At 36.5% G+C, this 17490-nt stretch overlaps 2 long non-coding RNA genes across 2 annotated transcripts; one reads left to right on the top strand and one right to left on the bottom strand.

Annotated features, from left to right (window-relative positions):
- The first annotated feature begins 1643 nt into the window (after positions 1–1643).
- LOC148916377 (uncharacterized) lies at positions 1644–4854 on the top strand. The gene is made up of 3 exons (XR_016128058.1): positions 1644–1895; positions 2663–2719; positions 4658–4854. It is a non-coding gene; the product is annotated as an uncharacterized LOC148916377 (long non-coding RNA).
- Positions 4855–11238: 6384 nt separating this feature from the next.
- Positions 11239–12221, bottom strand: LOC148916378 (uncharacterized). Its single transcript, XR_016128099.1, has 3 exons — positions 12038–12221; positions 11880–11956; positions 11239–11675 (listed from the first exon to the last, which is right to left on the bottom strand). It is a non-coding gene; the product is annotated as an uncharacterized LOC148916378 (long non-coding RNA).
- Between the last annotated feature and the right edge of the window lie 5269 nt (positions 12222–17490).

The raw sequence follows: 17490 nt of genomic DNA on the forward strand, positions 1-17490 counted from the left end.
TGGGCATGGCTCCACCGGACCTGGGCTTGCAGGGATGGAGGATGATAAACTCCCAATTGAGGCTAAAGATTTCATTGTTTTAGACGGTGAAAAGGGCCTGAGCATTAAGTTTTCTGGACATGTTAAAGAACGACTCTACCGGCCTTAGCGAACCTCTATCATCATCAAGCTTATGGGTAAGTCCAACATGTATAAATTTTTACTTGCTCGTTAGCAACATAGATGGGGTATGATTAAGGGTCCTTGGAAGCTAATTGATTTAGAAAATGGTTTCTTTATTGTGAGATTTGTGCTTGAAGAGGACATGAAAGCAATTTTGTGTGGAGATCCATGGGTAATTGCTGGGCAATACCTGGTTATGCAATGTTGGAAGCCTGGTTTTAACCCTTTGGTGGAACAAGTGACAAGGATGACTGTATGGGTCCGTATTATTGGTCTTCATGTTGAATGGTTCCGTCCTGAGGCCATGCTCCGTATTGGGGATTTACTGGGCACCACATTCAAGGTTGACTCCAATACTGTTGCCCAGGTTTGTGGGAAATATGCAAGGGTGTATGTTGAGATAGACCTAACCCAACCTCTGAAAGCTTTTGTTCAAGTGGAGGATAACTAGTATGGCTTGGAATATGAAGGCATTCATTTGGTGTGCTTTGCTTGTGGGTGTTATGGTCACAATAAAAACATTTGCCCCTCGGTGATTAAGGCTCCTTATACTGATAATGTCCACAATATTATCCAACCTATAGATGAAGTGGTCCTGAGTGGATCTCCCCTCCATGTTAATGAGGCAAGCTCTTCTATTAAGCCTCATATTGATCCCTATGAGGCTAAGAACACCTTGATAGGACCTTGGAGCCTTGTTCAGAATTGGAAGGGTAAAAAGCCTTTTAAGGCTAGTGTTAACTCAAAGGCTAAGAAGATTGCTCCAAAGAAAAATGAGGTTCAAGATGAACGAGGTGCTTACCCTTCTGGGTCAAGGTTTGAGGCCTTAGAAAATTCTAATAACAGAGTTGAAGCTCATGTTTCTATTGGGAATGAAGTTATTGAGGAAGTAACCCAAATGCAGATTGAGCCAAACTAAGTCTAAAGGTAAATCTCGCCAGGCTCTAGGTGATATCTCGAATGATGGTGTGGTGAAAAATACCAAGATTAGTTTTGAGAACAATATTTCTAGTCCTCCACTACCAAAGTTGGCTTTGATGCTCATTCTGATTCTAAGAGAAAATTAAAAGGTGTTGCGTCTAGAAAATCGACAGGATTTCAAGTCAAGAGTATTGATTTTCAAGAAGCCACGTTGGGAGACGTTGTGGTAAGTTTGAAATTGAAGCTCTCTCCTAATTCTGGTAAGTTTATTCCTCCTATTTTACCTGGGGTTGAGGCTCCTGACCCAGGCCCTTCTGAAGATAAAATGGATGATATTCCAGGAGATGAGATGTGTTGGAAAATTTAATATTAACTAATATTGATTTTCCTATTTGAATGGAAATTAATAAAATCCATTGGGTTAAAGACATGACCCTTGGGTTAAAGACATCTTCACATGGGGGGTGACAACTCTTCAAACCAAGGGATGCATTGTTTGGGGTGACAACTATTCAAACCAAGGGATGCATTGTTTGCCTTTTCAAATAGGGATACCTTTTTGGAAAGAGTATTTCATCATCTATAAATAGAGCAATCCTCCTGCAGTTTTAGGAATTCAGTTTAATTCTCTACATACAGACTTTCACATATAGAAAGCATTAGAGTTTTCATAAAGAGAGGTTCCTGCATAATTTGGTTCAAAGTTCCTTGTGAATTGCAGTGCTTCTTTCACAAGGAGGGGAGTCGTTGTATCCTGGGAGGCGAACGCTAGTGAACCATAAGCACCAGTGTGGGGCGTAATTCGTCTTAAGGTCAAGGTGTCCAACACTTGCCTCGACTCAATTAAGGTTCTTCTAATTCAATTCTCCTTTTGTAAAAATCTGTTTTATGTGCAGTATTTATTTTGTTTATTTTATAGCAATTTAGCACTCATTTTTCCAACAATCTTAAGACGAATTAGTTTGTGTTAATTGCTATATACATTAATCTGTGTTTAATTGCCATATACATTAATTTGTGTTTGTGCATTTAAATGTTAGCGTTGCAAAGGTTTGATTTTGGTACAAACAGAAAAACATCTTTTAATGAGTTGTTTATTCTATTGAATTGGTTTCCTGTTAGTTTCTTTTGTTTTATACAATTCAAAGTTAAACAAATCTAAATAATCGGGACCATTCAATAAAGTCTCCCACAAGCACTGATTGCCTTCTGTTTCTATTGTTAAGAAAAAGGTGCAAAACAGTTTGCATATGTAGTCTGCACCCGTGTAGGGAATTTATGTATATTGGCATCACTGATTTTGAATCTAATGCATATAACAGTTTTAGTGCATCGTTGACTTGAGATTAAATTAGTTGCTTATATCGAATGCCTAGTTTAATTTCAACTCCATCTTTTGAATGAATATGCGCTGTCGCTGTTTACTGCACTCTAATTAATTTTAAGTTGTTTCATATTGTGACTCTTGGATATGTCATAATCAATTAAGAGTTGTCATGGCCAGTGTATATATTTGTGACAATTCCATGCATTGGAACAGACTAAAAGTTGCTATGATATTCGCCATGACGAATTGCAGACCAAACTAAGTGGTTTCGAGTTCCACTGTCATTATGCAGATTTGGATGCCTTCAAGGTACTGTTAAGAAACCATTTGATGTTTTCTGTCATAAACGGGTCTTAAGGCTATGAAGATGTCCATCGGTTACACAAAACCAGATTTTGGGTTGAGTCGATGTTTGTTAGAAAATTTGATACTTAGATATTAAGTTTTCTAAATTAAAGGAAAGTGGACATCAAAATCTGGAAGTTTTGCTGTGTTAGGCAAAACAAAATTTTGTGAAGGCAACCCATTTTATGACAAAACATATATTCTATGATTTTGTATAGAATATTAGGTTCATGCAATGTGCTAGGGCTGTTGGAGATATACTACCTATAGAATGAGATGCATATGTACAAAGGGCACCAAAGCCTTACCCTATGTATAAATTGATGTGCACTTTATAAAGAAAAATTAGTTTTATAATGATTTGCTTTAATCAATTAATGAGGGTATGGTAACTAGAACATGTTAATTATGTTATCAACATGGTTCTATTACTAATGCAACATTGAATTGATTTAAAGGAAGTTATAAACTAATACTATAGAACTATTATCTCATTCTTTAGAATAAAGTAAAAGTTGTCTCCTTCTTAGGCATATGAAAAAATGATTAACAGATTGCTTAATACCTTCCACAATTATGTGAAAATTGTGGGGGTGACAGGCATGAAGGAAAATTTGGAATTCTATTTCCTGACAAAGAAAATAGAAGTTTTCTAGATTAGTTCATAAGCACCACGTTTTTGTGGAGAGAGGCTTTGATGTTCACAAGAGTTTAAATTTCTCTTATACAAGGTATGAGAAGGTTAGAGACCTTCCTATAAGTACCACAAATGTGGGGGTGTCTAACCGAGTATTAGAAGGTTACTCAGTTGACACAATTATTAAGTCTTAACAAAATAAATTAAAACTACTCTTGAATGTAATTTATTTCCATATATGAAATTATTATGGCAATATATTACAAAAATAGTCAACCTAGTGGATCCAATATTTAAAGGTCAGACTACAGAGTTAGTTGATTATCGAGGGGAATGAGAGTATAAGCCTAAATATTTAAAGTCTCCATAGTGGATACCCAACCTAGCTGACTGGAGATCCCAAGATCTATGGATTATGATGACTAAGTAGTAGCACTGCCGAGATTACATCTCTTACCCATGTCCTATGATGAAACAGTGAAACAGTGCTGCCTGTTTTAGGCTAATCTTTGATTTTAATGATGCCTATAGCTTGGAAATCCAAGTGGGGTAGTGCAGGATACTCTTAATAGGAAGTCACCTATGTGAGTGTGAAATGAGGCCGTTTTATGAGAATTTTTTAAGGCTTGAATTTTCTAAAGCTCTCATGAATACCAGGAATCGCTCAGGGCCAAAACGAGCACAACCGATCGAACCAAATATGTTTAGAAGGGTGTTGTGTGAGTGCTATTGTCTGGGTTTACACAAACGGCTGAACAGTTCAAGACATCACGTTCACTGATTAGCCAAGTAAATCCGATAGTATGTCACTATGGAAGGTTCAAGGCCAAAAGCTACCTATCCAGATGCAGTATTCTTCTAATAGGAACTCTCTCTAGTGTCTTCATTTTTTGTTTGCATGTTGTTGAGTCAATTTCCATTCATGTGGGGGATTGTTGGAAAATTTAATATTAACTAATATTGATTTTCCTATTTGAATGGAAATTAATAAAATTCATTGGGTTGAAGACATGACCCTTGGGTTAAAGACATCTTCACATGGGGGGTGACAACTCTTCAAACCAAGGGATGCATTGTTTGCCTTTTCAAATAGGGATACCTTTTTGGAAAGGGTATTTCATCATCTATAAATAGAGCAATCCTCCTGCAGTTTTATGAATTCAGTTTAATTCTCTACATACAGACTTTCACATATAGAAAACATTAGAGTTTTCATAAAGAGAGGTTCCTGCATAATTTGGTTCAAAGTTCCTTGTGAATTGCAGTGCTTCTTTCACAAGGAGGGGAGTCGTTGTATCCTGGGAGGCGAACGCTAGTGAACCATAAGCACCAGTGTGGGGCGTAATTCGTCTTAAGGTCAAAGTGTCCAACACTTGCCTCGACTCAATTAAGGTTCTTCTAATTCAATTCTCCTTTTGTAAAAATCTGTTTTATGTGCAGTATTTATTTTGTTTATTTTATAGCAATTTAGCACTCATTTTTCCAACAAGATGGATGATGACCATGGGGATAACTCTGCCCCTCATATTACCATTAATTTGGATGCTGCTAGACTAAAAAAAGCTATGCTAGATGTTAAAAATGGAGTTGTTGGTGCTACTTATATTTTAGTAGAAGTATTGAACTTTTCCAGTCAGTGAGGTTGTTACCTCAAGCTTTTTTCTTACCCTTTTTTTCCCATCATCATGATTATGGTTTGGAATGTAAAAGGTGGAGGAAGTAAAAAATTCCCTGGAATTATGAAAGATCTAGTTAAAATTCATAAGATTGAGATTCTTGTCTTTTTGGATGGGATTGCTTCAGCTTCGAACCTTCTTTGGATGATTGCTGGGGATTTCAATGAATGGGTTGATAATTCTAAAAAATGTGGTGGTAATCCTATTTCTCATCGGAGTGGGTTTGTGGAATTGATTTATAGAAATCAATTGATTGATCTTGGCTTTATTGGTGCTCAGTTTACATGGTGTAGAAAAAATGAAAATGGTGTCCTCACTTGGGAAAGATTGGATCGTGGTCTTTCCAACATTGACTGAAGACATAAATTTCCTGAGGCCTTTGTCAGACATCTACCTAGGGACAAGTCTGATCATTGTCCCCTGCTGATAAGCCTTCAGTCATCTCATCTCCCTTGTGCTAATGTCAAGTCTTTTAGATTTCAAGCCATGTGGCTCATGCACCCTACTTTTCGGAGCTTTGTGGTTGATAAATGGGCTAACTATACTGGAAATATCCTTAAAAAAACTCAAGACCTTTCTAAAGCTATTGCTGATTGGAATAAGGACGTGTTTGGGTGTTTGTTTTGAAATAAGAAAAAATTGTTGGCTAGAATTGGCGGTGTCCAAAAAACTCTATGCAGAAGACACTTTCCTATTCTGGTTGACTTAGAAAAAGTGCTTGTCAGTGATTACCAAGCTTTACTTGACCAAGAAGAACGTTTTTGGCTGCAGAAATCAGGGAACACTTGACTTAAAGAAGGGGATCGTAAAACCAAGTTTTTCCACCTGTCTACCATTATTCGTAGAAGAAGGAACAAACTGGAAGACCTTACTAATGCTCAAGGTACGTGGACTAATGATAAAAAATAAATGAAAAATATCATTGTTGATTATTTCAGGACTCTTTTTGCAGTTCAAATAATGAGGTACTCTAATTCTAATCTCCCCCATTTTTTCCTAGATTAGAGACTTCTGAGTTGGGTAATCTCAATTGTGATATTAATCCTCAAGTCATAAAGGATTGTTTGTTCAATATTGGTAGTTTTAAAGCCCCAGGCCTAGATGGTTTCACTGCTAAATTCTACCATGATTTATGAGATCTTTGTCAAGGTACCTTTGTTGAGTTAATTGCTGGTTGTTTTAGCCATGCTAACATTCCTGATGCTTTAAATGACACATTGATTACCCTTGTTCCTAAAGTGGCGAGTCCTAGCTCTGTTGCTCAGTTATGGCCTATTAGCCTATGTAATATAATGTACAAAGTGGTGTCTAATATCATTGTTCAGAAGCTCAGGCCTTTCATGCAGAATGTTGTCAGTCCTGCTCAAGCTAGCTTCATCCCTGGCAGGCAGATTGTTGACAACATTATTGTTGCTCAAGAGGTTCTTCATAAATTTAGAAACTCAAAAGGAAAGAAGGGTTTCATTGGTTGGAAAATTGACATCTCCAAAGCCTATGACAGACTTCATTGTGATTTCATCTATGATGTGCTATGGGAAATTGGTATTAGAGGTAAATTACTTGTTCTTATGATGCAGTGCATTAAGTCTGTCAGATACCAAGCTATCCTCAATGGTGAGCTTACTGAAAGATTCTTTCCTAGTGTTGGGATCAGACAAGGTGACCCCCTCTCCCCCTACATCTTTGTTTTGTGCATGGAAAAACTTTCCCATATTATCAATGATCATGTTTCCTCTGGAACTTGGAAGTCTGTTAAGGTTGCCATAAATGGTCCTGCTATATCCCACCTCTTCTTTGCTGATGACCTTATTTTATTTGGATAAGCCTCTATCCACCAAGCTAAGCTTATGAAGCATTGTTTGGATTTATTTTGTGGTGCCTCGGGTCAGCAAGTTAATTTTGATAAATCCAGAATTTGCTGCTCTCCTAATACTGATTTTGGGATTGCTTCTACTATTGCTAATATTTTTGGGTCTCCCCTTACTGATTGTCTTGGAAATTATCTTGGTGTTCCCTTGATTCAGTCTAGAATTACCAAGGATACTTACTCTGGGATTGTTGACAAAGTGCAGTGTAGATTGGCTTCTTGGAAGAGTCACACTTTATCTATGGCAGGTAGATTAACTAACTTGCATGTTGTTACCTCAACTTTTCCAATTTATACGATGCAAACTGTTGATCTTCCCATGTCTATTTGCAACCAGCTTGATAAGCTTAATAGAGATTTTTTGTGGGGTTATACTGGTGATAAAACTAAATTCACCTTATTAATTGGGACATTATTTGTCAACCTAAGAGCTTTGGTGGTCTGGGCATAAAAAAAACTCATTGTATGAACTAGGCTTTACTTGCCAAGACTGGTTGGAAAATTGTCCAAAAGGATCAAGGTCTTTGGTCTCAAGTTCTTAATGGAAGTATCTAAAAGATCAAAGTTTGCTTGCTGCTCCAAATCTCAAATTCCTTAATTGCTCTAGTACTTGGAGAGGTATTTTATTTGGTTCTCAAATTGTCTCTAAAGGGCTTAAATGGCGAGTTGGTAATGGTGACAATATCTTGTTTTGGAAGGATAATTGGGCAGGTTGTGGGCCTGTTTAGAACTTCACCACTATTTCCCTTTATGATGATTTGCTTGAGTGGACTATGAGTGACTTCCTCACGTAGCAAGGTTGGAACACCAATTGGCTTCTAGGTTGTCTCCCCTTGGATGTGGTGTAGAAAATTCATTGTATTCATGCAGGTTTAATCATACTGAGGTGGACTCTTGTATATGACAACTTACCTCCAATAGTGAATTTTCAGTGAAAACAGCTTATTTCTCTTTGTTACTGAGGAGACTAATCATACTTGGAATTGGGATACTATTTGGAAGCTGCATGTTCTTCCAAAGATAAAAACCTTTGTTTGGCTGCTGTTTCAAGGTAAGCTCCTAACCAATGTCCAACGTGTAAGAAGGAACTTAGCTCCCAATCCTAATTGCCCTTGTTGCAACGTTTCCATGGAATCCTTGGACCATCTTTTTCGCAGGTGTAGTCATGCGGCTAGAATGTGGAATTCCATTGGTATTCCTAATCAAATTGCTCACTCTTTCTCTATGGATTTTAAGGACTGGCTTTTCATCAATATTAAGGCTAGTTTCAGTTGCATGCAAGGTATCCCTTGGTCCTCTCTATTCTTGGCCTACCTGTGGTTTTGTTGGAAATGGCGATGTAAGAAAGTGTTTAATGTTAACTTTACTCCTTCTCATTGGCCCCACATTCCAATCATTCAATTTGCTAGGGAGTGGCTGGTGGCTAACTACTCCAGGAATTCTAAGACTTCCAAACAAATTCTTAAGTTACATTGGTCTCCTCCTTGTGCTGGCTATTTTAAAATTAATGTGGATGGCAGTTGTATGGGTGAGATGGGATCTATTAGAGCTGGAGGCATCATAAGGGACTCTACGGGTGGATGGATCAAGGGTTTTGTTACAAATTTGGGGTGTGGTAAAATCCTTGAAGCTGAATTATGGGGTGTTTTTAGAGGTTTACTCCTTACTTGAAACGAAGGTTTCCGAAGAATTAAAGTAGAGTGTGACTCTTTTACTGTTGTCTCCTTAATTAATGGAGAGACTAGGCCTAGTCACCCTATCTCTAGTCTCATCCATAGTTGCAAAGACATGCTCTTGCGTGACTGGGAGTGTTCCATCTCTCATATTTATAGAGAACAAAACCTTGTTGCTGACCATATGGCTCATATGGATCAAAGTTTCAATTTTGGTTATCATGTTGTTGATCTTCCCCCTCCTTCTATTGTAAGCCTCTTGGCAAATGACTTTGTTAGGATGACCATTGCTAGGCTTGTCCCAGTGTAGTTTTCTTTTTGGCTTTCTCTTGGGCTTTGACCCTCCTTGCAACAAAAAAAGAAAAAGAAAAAGAACAACATGTAGTGTTTTAGGTGTGGTGTTGTTATTGAGATTTGGTAGCAACATAAGAGAGAGAGAGAGAGAGAGAGAGAGAGAGAGAGAGAGAGAGAGAGAGAGAGTGTGTGTGTGTGTGTGTGTGTGTGATGCAGGAGCATAGGGGTGGATATTTTCTCATTTAGGTAGTTTTAAGATATCTTTTATTATTTATGTGTGATTTTATAATTAATTAGTTTACTTTTGGACCAAGCAGTCTTGGTGCCCAAGTCTTGTAAAGCCTATAAATAAGGCTATTGTAATAGTTGTAGAAAATGGAATATTGATGATTAATGAAATAGTTTATTTGTGGCATGGATATACTACGATATATGTGAGTTTGCACTAGCCCTAGATTTCGGTGCTCGTGTATGTGGTTGGTGACCTGTGTCCTGATCCCGATCCCCATCAATTGGTATTAGAGCCTGGTTCAAGATCTGCTTTATCGGGGAGGTTTTTGGATGAAGGGTCGTGTTGACAACTACAATGACATGGAGGAAATTAGGAGGATGCTACGGCAACTTATGGAACGCGTCGCTCGCCGTGATCGAAGCTCGAACCTGTAGGTAAGAGTTCTGACAGAGATGTGATGAACCCTTATCTGAACCAAGTAGCTCGCATCGACACTCTAAGCCGTGGGAGTCCGTTGATTCTAAGAATGCCCGGAACTAAACTCTAATATGTAATTCTGAGAATACCCAGGGATAGAGATGAGAGAAAAAATCCAATCTTGTCATTATTTATAGTGCTTCAATGTGTAGTCAAGTGAAGAGGGGCACTTATTTCAGGTTATTAAGACTCCTCATACACGAACGTGATCCCAATGTCTTTGAAGGTATAAATAGATTTGGTAATTTTGGTGCATCTTGTTATTCATCAAAGTTATTAAATTTGGATTTGCCTCCAATATTTGATCCTTGCAACTGTGAAAATTGCAATGAAAATTGTTTGGGTGTTCAAAGAAATTTTGATAAGCAATTTATTGATCAAATCAGAACAGTGAAGAGATGAGAATTGAGAAAACTCTTGAAGATATTATTGATTTTATGGGCATTAATGTTTTCACTTGGAAGGTTGCCAAAACTTTGGTTGATTTTGTCAATTGGTTGAAGATTCTAGAGAGAAACATTTGCATTGTTAGAGGGAGTAAGAAGAAGCCAAGAATAACGAATTATTCCAAATATCTTTTTATTTGGAAAGGAAGGTTTCAATTGGATGCTAAAAGATCCAAAATTAATATGAAGCAATTGAAGATTCTACTCGGATTTTTCTCAATCAAAGGCTTGAATTCGAGGACGAATTCTTTCCAACCAGGGGAGTCTGATGCAGGAGCATAGGGGTGGATCAAGATATATATTTATCATTTAATTAGTTATTTCATGATATATTGTTATTTTCTTATTTAGGTAGTTTTAGGATATCTTTTATTATTTATGTGTGATTTTATAATTAATTAGTTTACTTTTGGACCAAGCAGTCTTGGTGCCCAAGTCTTGTAAAGCCTATAAATAAGGCTATTGTAATAGTTGTAGAAAATGGAATATTGATGATTAATGAAATAGTTTATTTGTGGCATGGATATGCTACGATATATGTGAGTTTGCACTAGCTCTAGATTTCGGTGCTCATGTATGTGGTTGGTGACCTGTGTCCTGATCTCGATCCCCATCAGAAATATATCTTGAGAGAGAGAGAGAGAGAGAGAGAGATGAGAGAAAAAATGGAGAGACCAATCTTCATTCAAAAATTGGAGATAATTCGCCTATCTCAATTTGCATTCTTTATAGATGTCTTTCATCAAGATGAGATAACTCCTCAAACTCACAAAGATGAAAAGAGGCCTTAATAACTTTATGGGTCGAAAATGAACCTATTCATAACTCCCACATACGCACTATTTCAGACACCTATTTAATATAGGTTATTAAGACTTTCCTCATACACGAACGTGGGTCCAGTATGGGCTAAACTCACTGAATCAAAAGTCCAATACAACAGAATGCCTGAACCATCGATAACAAGGCAGAGAAGCAAAACTATTGCAATCTCAGAGAGAGATTCAACAAGCCACACACTAAGCGTCACAATAGTGGAGACATGGGGAAACCTCCCGTGATATTATTATGTTGTAATCATTTTAAAAATTCCCCTCATCACGGCAACTACTGATGAAAAGATATATCTAAATAAGGGTTGCAGCAAGATGATAATGTGAAATAAAAGAGAACACGAAGAATTTAATGTGGTTGGGCAAAACACCTGCCTACGTCCACGGTGTTACCAAATTCTTTATACCAGGGAAAATACAAGTACAAGAATACACACTCAAGAGTTTTATACCCAAAATCCGAGCCCTTATCCACTAGGATACACCACTTGCACACCATCCCTCAAAACACCAATTCATAGCATTGGAATTAGAAAGCCAAGGATACATTCATTTATGCCGACGCTAACCATATCATCATCATACAGTTGATGCATAATGAATATACATTCAGTCCACGGTGTTACTTAGTTGTTGCAAAACCCGTACGTCTTGCACTTAGGAGGTACACGACAACGAACACTTTGCACCTCAACCATTAGCTTGTTCAGGATACCCTTATCGGTCACGTTCTTCATGGGCCTCATCTCGTATGTGTCCAGCACAGCAGTGGCGAAAGAAGCAACCTGCATGAACATTAGTGCACATCCAAAATTAGGTCTTGATCTTTCAAAGCATGATTGTATTGGCTATGAAGTCCTCAGCGTATCATAAAAGAGTGTTCACATTTCCAATTTGATTTTCCATACAAATCCAAAGGAAGTTAAGGAGAACGAATCTAATAACAAAGAACAAAAGAATTTAATTTGATACAAGAATTCAAAACCCACCAGCAAGCTGCAGATGACTCTTGACCATGGAGCTAAGTCAACCTGCATGGCCTCTCTAATTTGTTTTGGAGTAGCCACTGCACAACAAGAGAACACACAATATGTGAAAAATTAGATAAATATAGAATATAAAATGACGAAAATGATATATATTTTACCTCTGGTAAATCATCGATTCGATAATTGATCTCAACCATTAGGCTCTTTGAGACCAACACCATCTTCCTATTCAGACCATCTTCTTCTTCTTCTCCTTGGGAATCATATTCCTCATAAACCTCAACCATTCTAATATTCTTCTCTATGGAAGCCAAGCCAAGACCTACTTAGAAATTAGAGGAGAAAAGATGGTCGCTTTGTGTACATATTAACCCAGTCTTATGTGCTTTTATAGATGAAGTGCACTGTTCTGTAGGGGTGGTTTGTGAAAACAAAGGGGCTTGAATCTGTGTGCCAATTTGGTATTATGTTGACAGGTTTGATTTTATCTGGTAAAGGGTGGTTTTGTCAAGGATCTGCTTGCTTCGCAATCTGGGCAGGGCAGATTTCCATTTTGGTTGACGGGTGCATTTTGGCCATACGTTTCCAGGTACATTATTCACCATGATTAAATATACAAAAGGAAGCAGGTGAGTCACTTATCTACTTCAACAAAAATTCTCAAAAACTTCAACAAAAATTGTATGAGAGAAATATCAGAACTATTGTCTACAGTATTATTGTATAGAACTATCAGAACTTCAACAAAAATTGCGAATTACCAGAATTATTGTATAAGAAGATGTTATGCTAATCTTTTTTTACTATTATTATAGTAAATGACAGTACGATACAAGGGTAACAACTACGTAAAACAGTACTCGCCATGGTAATGTCAGGCATAAATTAAGAAATGTGTGTACAACAACAATTGTGTTAATTTTTTGATCTGTTTAGTAATAATTGGATTACTTCAAAATTTTAATTTTTCTGGATGAAAGTACGAGGGTGACAACTACGTACGGAACTTGACAACTACGTAAGAAAGTAATAAATGTGCCTACGACAACAACGATAGCATTAATTGGCTGATGTATTCAGTAATAATTGGACAACATTAAATTACAAGGAAGGAAGATTTCTCACATACACACACACACAAAACTATAATACCGTGGGGATTCGAACTAGAGACCTAAAAAAGCACTAAACTATCAAGTAAGTGCAATAGCGCTGTTATGCTAATAGTGGGCAACTAATAATTGTCCCTACAACAACAATTGATAGATGGCAGGATATCAAAACCTTAGGGCCCTTTTGATAATTATTTTAATTTTAGTTTTCATTTTTCATTTTTTGTGCTAGAGTATAGAGGAAAAATAAGGAGAATAGAAGTAAAATTGAAATGGTTATCAAACGGTTATTTAAATAAAACAAAATAGGTAAGCCCAGCCATATACAAATAAACATTGCAAAACTACCCTAAAAATCTTTTCTAGAAAGGAAATAAAGTTAAAAAGAAAAACCCCACCTAACCTAAATTTTTTCATGTTAGGTGCATGCATAGCATCTAGTGTTATTTATTTCTTATCCAGTGTGATTTATTCCTTAAAAGATGCCTCCACGCATACCACCATTTCGAATACACAGCATTCCTTACCTCAATCCTTATTAATGAAAGTTAAAGACAATTTTGTTGTATCAAATAATTGGTTAGGTTAGCTTATATATTGGACTGAGTTTCTCAAGAAGTTTTTGTGCTTACTTGACTAGTGTTATGTTTCTAGTCATCTGCACTGAAAAACTAATTAAGCATGTGCCTTGGTCGATCACCTCAGTTTTAGCAACTACGAAGTTTAAATCCCTTCTAATAGTCGTTCATTTTCGATTATTGTTAATCTTTTTTTAATTAAATATGCATGCATAAATAGCTGTATATATTAAGAGATAAATATCATTGGATGTTACATATACTTACCATGAAAATGGTTAGGTTATATGAAAATGGTTAGGTTAGGTTGGGTTCTGATTTTGAGACAATAGATTAGTTAAAAGAAGAGTATATCGACATAGATCCACTAAATTAATATCAAAGAATAGCAAATATCCAATGGGATTCAGGATTTCCCCGAATTTGAGGCTTTCTCTCTCTCTTAGCGGCTAGAGTTTTTCTCTTGTGCTCTACTTACCACTTTTTGTAGAGGACCAATTTTATTTGATTTTATTTTATAATGTGCTTGGCTTTTGTTTAGTGCAGTTGGCTACATTTAATTATGAACCTACTAGTGACGTGTTTAATCATGACCGACTAGTAGGACGTATGTTATAATTGAAAAGCTTTCCGTTTTAATGCATAAACTGGAATGCATGTTGTTAGTTGTTTTGGCTAAGTTCTATTGTTTTTAGCTTTTCTTGAAAAACATATAAATCTGACTGTAATGTAATTCTTTCAATCAAGCTCAAGAAGCTAGGCTAGTCTAGGTGGGTTAATGCTAAGTTGACGACTGTGGGCTCCGACATACTTCATAATGGCTCGATGCAATTAAAGCTCATTGCAGGCAATTCAATCATGATTGAAATTACCTATAGGATCATTAAAAAGCCTAGAAGGGGGGGTGAATAAGCCAATTTAAGATAATAATTAATAAACCAGAATAAATTTTGGTAGCAGGATTGATATGGCTTATCACTCCTGTAACGTGCTGAGCATAAAATAAAAGAACACGCTAAGAATTATTTTACGTGGTAAAACTCCATCTTTGGGGAAAATCCACGGGACTCCTTAGTCAAGGATTCAAATATCGGCCGATACATCCGATATATCTGCTGATATATCGGTATTTTCAAGTGTCGACAACGATCGGGGGGTAAGGCCATATCTTCCTCTGTATCGACGGTATATCCCCGATAAGTGAATATTCCCGATATTTTGCCGATATCCCCGATATTTCCCGATACCCATAACTGAACCCAAAAAAAATTTAGAAGTTTTGAAGGCAATTAAAGCAAATTGAAACCCAAAAATAGATAATCCTTGCTCAAAACCCTATAATTTATTAATATGAAGAATCTATGCACAGTCCACTACCCACATATCTCCAATCCATCTAAAGAGGACATGGCGTTCAGTTTTGGATCTATGAGCATAGGAACTAGACCTAGTACTAACTCATATGAATCTTATGATGTCTATGTCTATGTTTATGTCATGTCTAATTATAGTGGAACTAGTTATGAAGCTCAAGATAATAAAAAAAATTATGGACCTACTAGTTGGTTAATCTTAACTATCCCATATATGGGAGGACAATAGGGAGCTCAAGAGAGACCTATGTGCATATGTTCAAACATGACTTACAAACTGCTCGGGTTACATGACTTGGTATAACTATTATATGAATCTAGATGGTTGTTCCTCATTGTTTGAACCTCATTGAAGCTCTTCATTTATGTAGATGAACACTTATCTAAATTGTAATACAATGTTTAAACAAACTATGGATTTATGCATGGTTTATTCATTCTAATTAACATTTTATTTTCAAACTTTTCATTAATGCGCATTACATACCACTTATATTTCATCATATGTATATCTTATTATTAGTAAATTTTGAGTTTTATTTGTTCAATACATTCATTGATAATGTACATAACATCTATGAAAGTTTTACATAAAAATTATGTGTTTCAATGCCTATATCTGTCATTTTTGTTGATTTTTTCCCGAAACCTAAAACGATAACGATATATCCCCCGAAATATCCGTAAATCGATATTATCTACACGGCCGATATTTTAATCATTGTCCTTAGTCCAACACAAATATACTATAGAACGATGATTACAAGAAGTACTCACACACTTATCCTAGACACATTCTAGATAATGTTTACCGACTTCTTCGTAACTCAACTTCTGTCACGGGATGATCTTCGACACTTCTTATGTTGAACGCAATACTAGTCACATTGCTTCAAGCTCGCCGAAGGATAAACGCCGCAACAGTCTCGGAGTCCAAACCGTATGAGTCACCGACATGCATATGTATGCAATATAAATGATGAATAGATTCGATAAATCACCAAGCAAGAAAGGAGCACTTGATGACTTACCAAAGAAAAAAAAAAGCACAACAGCTTTTTCTAAAAGATTCAACATACTCAAGGATGTAATTACGTTGAAAAGCTGAACAATAAAAAGAACCAACCGTCCTTTTATTCAAAGCAGTTTCTTTCCCTAGAGAGAAACCCATGTGACCACACTTGCTGTGCAACTATAACTCTAAAACCTATTCAAACTAAAACAACCAAACTTGATACAATATGGATACTAGTTAAAAACGTCAAACAAGAGACCACTCATACTATTCAAGCATGAATATTTGTTTTGATTCAATTTGTCACCATCTCTTCTTCCCATGCTAATCATCTTGTTAATTTTTTCTGCACCAATAGTTAAAAAAACAATCCTTTCCTTTGAATTTTTAAGTTCAAGTTCAAGGGTTTTGTTGTCAGAAGTTAGAGATGCAATTAATTTATTCTAATCAGTCAATTTTTTCTGCAAAAACATTAATTTTTCGTTCATACTTGCACTTACCTTTTTGGAATCTGCATCAGAGGATTGAAACTCGTTTGCAATCTTGCAATTTTCCAGCTTCAGCACGACAATGGATTTTACGAGCTCTTCATTTTGTTTGATGAGTGTTTGAGAAGCAGCCAACAAATCATCATATTTGTTCATGATAAATTCAATATTCATATCTTCACAATCATCATCCTTCTTCGTTAGTTCATCCAAGTTTACGGTAGTGACAAGTGCAATGGCCTTCTCATTATTTTCAGAGTTAGAATCACTGTCACTCCAGGTAGTATGCAATGCCTTATTTTTCCCATCCTTTTTCTTTTTTAAGGTGTTGGCACATTCTGAAGATATGTGTCCATAGCCTTCACATTCGAAATATTGGACCTTTTCTCTTAGATTCTTTCGCTCATTTGACCTGCGAGATTTAGACCCACCATCAGTATAGTCAACAAACCTATTTTTAGAATTTATACATTTTGAATCTCGACTCCTTCGATCCTGATTCTTGAGAAAGTTCATGACTCGTCTTGTGAGAATCGTTAATACCACATGGTGGGTAGGGAAATAAGATGGGGGGGTGAAAATAGCAACACTCTTTTATACCACATTGTGTACGACCCTGACCAACTAGTCTAACCCATGCTTGCAATGGGGTTCTGATTTTGAGTGTAGTCATACCTTAATTTGTGTCTTGACTGTATTTCTTTTTGACGACAAATATTTATTTGTTCAGTTTAATGGTTACGTTTAATTGTGAACCCACACTTGTATGACGTGTTTAATTATGACAATTGCAGAAAAGTTCACTACCATTTGTTTAATTAGGGCTCGTTTGGGATTGCTTATCTAGGAAGCACTTATCATAAGTGCTTCTAGCAAAAGCGCTTTTATTATAAAAATGTTGAAATTTTCATAAGAAATCTAAGCGCTTCATTGAAAACCACTTGGGAGTGCTTCTCGAAGAAGCACATGGTAGGTACTCTCTAGAAAGAGCTTCTATGACCCAGAAGCAGTTCTAAATTGTTTTGCCAAACGCTGTTTAGAAGCG

Source organism: Prunus mume, linkage group LG6, assembly GCF_029339155.1.
Source record: "Prunus mume cultivar Tortuosa linkage group LG6, ASM2933915v1, whole genome shotgun sequence".
In the NCBI taxonomy this organism is placed as follows: domain Eukaryota; kingdom Viridiplantae; phylum Streptophyta; class Magnoliopsida; order Rosales; family Rosaceae; genus Prunus; species Prunus mume.